Genomic DNA, 6791 nt, shown 5'->3' on the forward strand with positions numbered 1-6791 from the left:
GTTCGAGTTAATTTTCACCATGACCAATCTCTCAAAGCATTTCATCACAGGCTTGGCTTCGCGGACGAGATTTATGGAGGGGTGAATGTTCATGTCAGCTGCAGGCTCGTTTGTGGCTGACAAGTCCGATGCGGGACAGGCAGACACGGTTGCAGCGGTTGCAGGGGAAAATTGGTGGGTTGGGGTTGGGTGCTGGGTTTTTCCTCCTATGTCTTTTGTCAGTGAGGTGGGCTCTGCGGTCTTCTTCAAAGGAGGTTGCTGCCCGCCGAACTGTGAGGCGCCAAGATGCACGGTTTGAGGCGAGATCAGCCCACTGGCAGGCACCAAGAGATTTCTTTAGGCAGTCCTTGTACCTCTTCTTTGGTGCACCTCTGACACGCTGGCCAGTGGAGAGCTCGCCATATAGTGCTACTGGGCGATAGTTGTTAAGGTACCTCACTCTGCTCTTCTTGGGCACCGGGATGATTGATGCCCTATTGAAGCAGGTGGGAACCATTAACTGCAGCAATGAGAGCTTGGAAATGTCAGTGAACACTCCAGCTAGTTGATTGGCACAGATTTTCAGTACCCTACCTTTCCATTCAAAGCAACTATAAGAGGCGCCATCCCACAGTAATTTAATGCTGTAGAATAACCTGCCTGAGAATAACTCCATTTCCTTATCTTAGTTGTTATTGACAACTCTGCATTAGCCAATGAGCTGAAAGGGGAGCCGAGTATCCAACTAAGAACAGCCAATAGGACACAAACTAAATTCACTCAGAAAACAGTCTGTTCTCAACAGGGGCCACAGTACATTTGTTGGGGGGGAGGGGGGAGGGCAGGGGTGGCAGGGAGGTGTACAGACTGAAATCATAATTCTTTACATTTTTATGTGGTCAGTAGGAGAGAAGTACGGAAGAAACCAATTAAACTTGACTACTTCACAGGGAGGTGAGCCCATATACTTTGAGCAGAGTCCTAAAGGGGCCATAGCTAAAAAAGTTTGAAAATGGCTGATTTAGAGTTTGAAGGAAATTGAAACTAATGTCTGCCATTTGAAGCAAGACAATTTATCCAAAAAATTATAGTCTTAAGGAAAGTGTACAAAAAAAATCACTTTCAATGGGGAGGGGGTGTGACCAAGTTTGATTGACAGAAGAATTACCAAATCATTCCTAACCTGGCAAATTACATTAGTGACATTAATAGGGTAATTTACATTAAATTGTAATCCAGATACTCATCAATACTCCATTAATCTGCTCTTGTTCGAATGATACATTACAGTCAGGTGCCCTCTCAATTCTCTTCCTTTCATGAATACTCCAACCTCCAAGGGAAATGAATCCTTTACAAATGGCTTGCATGATGTTACATTACAAACATTATGGTAGAAGTATAGAGGTCGGCACAACATCAAGGGCAGAGGGCACGTACTGTGCTGTAGTGTTCTATGTTCTATAAATTTAAATCTTAAAAAAAAAATTTAAACATGTATACATCATGGCAACAGACCTTTTTGGTCCACAAGCCCATGCTACCCGATTACACCCAAATGACTTACAACCCCTGGTACATTTTGAACAGTGGGAGGAAACCGGAGACCCCGGGGAAAACCCACGCAGACGTGAAGAATGTACAAACTCCTCATAGACATCGCGGGATTCGAACCCTGGTCCCGGTCGATGGTGCTGTCAAAGCGTTGCGCTAACCGTTATGTTAACCGTGCTGCCCTCTACCGCTGATGTTCTGAACAACCCAACCATTCTTTTTAAAAATATATTAAATTAAAAAAGGAGCAGGGCATCAAAATTTTCAAATGCTGGCAAGTCTCACATGAACAGACTTAGAAAGATTATGCTATTCCTTTATGACTTGAATCTAAATTCTGTGACTCCCTCCCTACTGCACTGGAGGTAAAGAAAAGCATAATGCTGCAGAAACCCAGCAGTGTCCTTTACATAGCAAAGGCAAAAATACATAACCAATGTTGAGGCTTGAACCCTTCATCAAGGAATGGAAAAATGTAGGCAGGTGCCCGAATAAAATGGCAAGGAGAGGCATGGTCACAAAGGCAGGAGGTAATAAGTGGAGAAGGGAGTAGCAAGCAAGAGGAGGAGGGATGCTGGATGTATAGAGAGGGAAGAGGGTGGAGAGTTGACAGGGGAAGGGAGGGAGAAAAGAGAACAGGTTAGCAAAAACCTCTCCATCTGGCTGGAGAGTGACCTGCTGAGTTCCTCCAGTGTTTTTTTTTAACTTCAACCGTAGTGTCTGTGTCGGAAAAGCCTTTGTTAGGAAACTGCAGCTGCACAAAAATAGTTTGCACAACAATCTAGACTGGCTGGCTCTCTGCTCTTCTCCAGGAAGGATGTCATTAGCCTGGATATTCACAAGAATTGAGCTGGGACTGGAGTTCTCATGACAGACTGGACAGGTAGGCACTTCCCTCCCTGGAGTACAGGAAGGTGAGGGGTGGCCTTGTAGAGATTTATCAAATCATGAGGGGCACATACAAGGTGAATAGTCACAACATTTTTCCCAGGGCATGGAAATCTAAAACTTAGGACATTAACTTGAGGTGAGAGGGGAAAGATTTAAAAGGAACCTGAGGGGAACCTTTCTCACATAGTGAGTGATGGGTTGTGTGGAATAAGCTGCCACAAAAAGTGGAGAGATATAATTACAACCTATGAAAGAGATTTTGAAAGGTAAATGGATAGGAGAGATTTAGACAAATGGCAGTATGTCTTGTTCAAGTTGGGTTGAAGGGCTTGTTTCCATGCTGTATTACACCATGATTCTGTAAGGCATTCATTCATGGAGACATGGTCACTTGCTCTTCTGGTCACTCTTTGTGTCGTAGCCAGAAAGTGATGGGCTCCTCCTTCGCAAAGCGTGCTGCAGCCGTGACTGAACATTAAAATAAAATCATTTTCCACCATCGTTTGCAGGAGTAGTTGCCAAGTGTGGAGGTAGCATTGCACTACCAGAAAAAATATTTTCATTCAGCTGAGATGATTAAACAACACTCCATCTACTATATCATTCTGATGAGATCAAAGATTTGGAGGAGGATCAGAGACATCAGCGCATTCTTTCAAAACAGTGCAAGATAGACACCCAGAGATTTTTGATCAATGTTTCTGATTCAATCAAATTTTCTAAAATCAGTAATCTGTCCTTTAATATTTTTTGCTTGTCAAAGCTTGTTGTGGACAAGTCAACTGCGATGTTACAATTTAGAAGAGTGACTTGTTAGCCCATCATCTTTACGGAGCCAGCGATCAGGAGTGGAGTCCGAATCCCGCACTGACGGTAAGGAGTTTGTACATTCTCTCTTTGTGTCTGTCTGGGTCTTCCCCAGGGACTCCTGTTTCCTCTCACCATTCAAAACGTACCAGGGTGTAGGCTAATTTGGTGTAAATTGAGCAGAATGGCCAAAATGGCCTGTTATGGTGCTGTATGTGTAAATTTAAATTGTACATTTTAAAATTTACTTTCTTGGAAAGGATATGAAATATGCTGCAGAAATACAAGTCCTCATTTATTTTTGTAGCAAAGCCTAAGAGTGCTGGAATCTTGGACTGTTCCATCATTCGGGTACATGCTTGGCACATCTACACTGCCGAGGCACTAGTACAGCATAAATCAGTCTGTTTACACATTTCCCAGTGCTAAAGAAACATGAAACTAATTTAACTATATTGAATCTCCATGTCTATTTAAAATCAGGTTTGGTTTGTGTGGTGCGCTGTTAGCCAGAATCAGACACACACAAAAGTAAAGACTGTACCACAGGCTTTAATCCACAAAGACTTCCACAGAGCCAGACTGGCTGTGGCTGCAGCAACTCTGAGTGAGGCCTCGGGAGGCCGGTCGGTGCAGGCTTATATCCCAGAGGGTGATTGGCACCCGATCAGGTGGGGCTTGATCCCTTCAGGCCGACTGATTGACAGCCGGCCAGGTGTTGTTCTGTCCCCTTACACACCTCCAGGTACAAAGGTTGCCCCCTGCAGTAGGCCAGGGGTACACTCCTGCAGGTACAGGTTGCCCCCTGCAGTAGGCCGGTCGGTAGTGTACCACCACACTTTGTGTCTACTTGCTAGCTCGGAGATCTTCTTTCCAGTGGCCAAGGAAGGAATAGAATGGAGACTGTGCCAATGGTTGAACTTTGTGAGCCTATTCCCAGCCAAATGGGGGGCTTTAGCATTGACTTCTCTGGTTTCTGTTAAACCCCCACCCCATCTTCATCCCCTGTCTCCTTTCCTTTAGTTCTGTCTCTCCCTCTCTTCCCTTTCCTTCCGATTCCTTTCACAGAGCCAACATCAATTCTCACCTTTCCATTTGTTTGTTGGTCTGGACTTCTCCCCCCCACCCCCCACCCCCCAATTCTCCCCAGTCTTTATTCAGACACCTGCCCAGTGTATGTCATATTGGCCCCCAGACTTTTATTAGCACACAATGTTCAATTGGTTTTTCAGCATTGTCCTTGGCTCCCTAAAGTGGACTCACAATTGACCTCACAATTGACCTTTCAGGATCTCACAACCTGGTATGGAGCTGAGGGATCATCTCAAGGAGAAAAGAGAGATCGTGTTGGTCCATGCAGTGGGCTTTATACTGTAGCTGGCTGGGGGGGCAGCTCAGGTGTGCCCACGTGTCCTGTCGGAATCAGTTGCACAGCAGCCTCACCTGTGTGTGTGGATCTATCCTTGACTGGCATGTGAAGTGGCTTCTGACCTGCTTTAAGCCATAGAGGTCCAATGACCTTCTGCACAACTACCACTGCTCTGGATGGCTTTTGAAATGGCTGGGTTCTGTGCAGAACTGAATGATTTCAACTGGGCCAGTGATAAAAACCAACTTGGGCTCCCAATACTGATCATTACCCAGGGATATTGCTCCATGCAAGCTGGTGTGTGTGTATGTGTGGAATGCTAAGTGTAGGTGAAGATTAGGCTTCACAACAGTGGATCAAAGGAGCTTATATTCTGCTGACCATAAACAATGGTCAAAAGTTGTCAACTCTTAGTCCATTAGAAACATAAGGAAAAGGAAAATAATTGAATTGTCATTCAATTATTTCTGAATCTCTGCCTTAGCTATGTTCAATGACCACCTCCACAATGTTTGGGGTAGAGAGGTCTAAAGAATGAAACCCTCTGAGAATTGAAATTCATCACAATATCTTTCTTAAATGACCTAGAAGAATAGAATACTATAGCACAGAAACAGATTATCTGGCCAAACCAGTCTGTTCCAAGCTATTTTTCCATCTCAACCCATTGACCTTCAATCAGTCCATAGCCCTCTGTGCTCCTCCGATCCTTGCATGTACCTGTCCAAATTCCTCTTAAGTGTTGAAATTGCACTTGCATCCATTGCTTCTGCTGGCAGGTGTTCCACACTCTCATCACCATCTGAGTGAAGAAATTCCCCTTAAATATTTCACCATTAACTCTTAACCCATATCTCTTAATTTTTGTCCCACCAAACCTCAGTGGAAAAAGCCTGCTGACATTTACCCTGTCTATGCCTTTATAATTTTGTAAACCTCAAACAAATCTCCCCTCATTCTCTGTGCTGTGATGTGTTGCATTGTGTTGCACTGCATTGTTGCATTGTATTGTGTTGTATTGCAATGCATGGCATTGTGTTTGTGATAGTACAGATTCTATCACCAATGTGTATATGTACAGATTGTAGTGTAGGATGACTGTGATTGGCTGAGAGTGTAGCCACACCTACTGGCGGTCTTAAAGGATTGCTCCTAGCCAGACCAGGCCATTCTGGACTGGTCGACCTACTTGTGATACGCTCCAGTCTTTTAGTTAATAAAAGCCTTGGTTTGGATCAAGTCTTTGGTTCTTTCGACGCGCTCTACAGTGTTGTATTGTGTTGTGCTGTGCTGTTGTGTTGAGTTGTGTTGTGTTATGTTGTGTCACACTACATTGTGTTTTGTTGTGTTATGTTGCACTGCATTGTATTGTGTCGCATTCCATGGCATTGCATTGTGTTGTGCTGTGCTGTGTTGTGCAACCATTCCAACATTTACTCCTGCCTAGATTTTTCAAATGCATTAGTACTGGGACACTGGAAAAGGAGGTCAAAGTTGTGTGAGATCTCTTTATGTAAGGTTTTACAAAAGTGCAACAAATTCAGAAAAACAAGACAACTTTTGTACTCTTCATGGCCACAGGTATTCACACCCACACAAGAAGACTGAAGGTGCTTTAAGCTATAACCAAAGGTTCCTGTCAGTACAATTACAGACTGCACTGTAAACGTTGTGGCATGATTAATTCACCTGGAGTATACTGCAAATGATTCAATCATCTTGAGTAATTTGTAGAAAATGCAACAAATAAAACCAAGTATTTTCTTTCTGATATCTACGTTCGTTAGTGAACTCGTAATAATGAAGGATGTTCCTATTTTTATTCAGGCGGTGTGGCGTATGAAAAACGAGACTACCAGTTGGAATTTTTTCAAAACCGATACTCAGCAAGACAATGGAAAAAGTAAGAGAGGGCAACAAACCACTGGAGTATAAAGGGCAAAAAATCTTCATTTATCCAGATATAAGTTTTGAACTCCTAAAGAAGAGAAAAGAGTTCAATACAGCAAAGGCGATTTTATGGAAGAAAGGGTATAAATTTATACTAAAGCATCCAGCGGTATTGAAAATATTTATTCCAGGACAACAAAACAGACTATTCTCGGATCCAGAAGAAGCACGAAAATTTGCAGAACAATTACAAAAATAGACTGAGGGAGGAAGACGGGTAATGAGAGTTAAAATGATCACG

This window comes from Narcine bancroftii, chromosome 8 (genome assembly GCF_036971445.1).
Source record: "Narcine bancroftii isolate sNarBan1 chromosome 8, sNarBan1.hap1, whole genome shotgun sequence".
NCBI lineage: Eukaryota > Metazoa > Chordata > Chondrichthyes > Torpediniformes > Narcinidae > Narcine > Narcine bancroftii.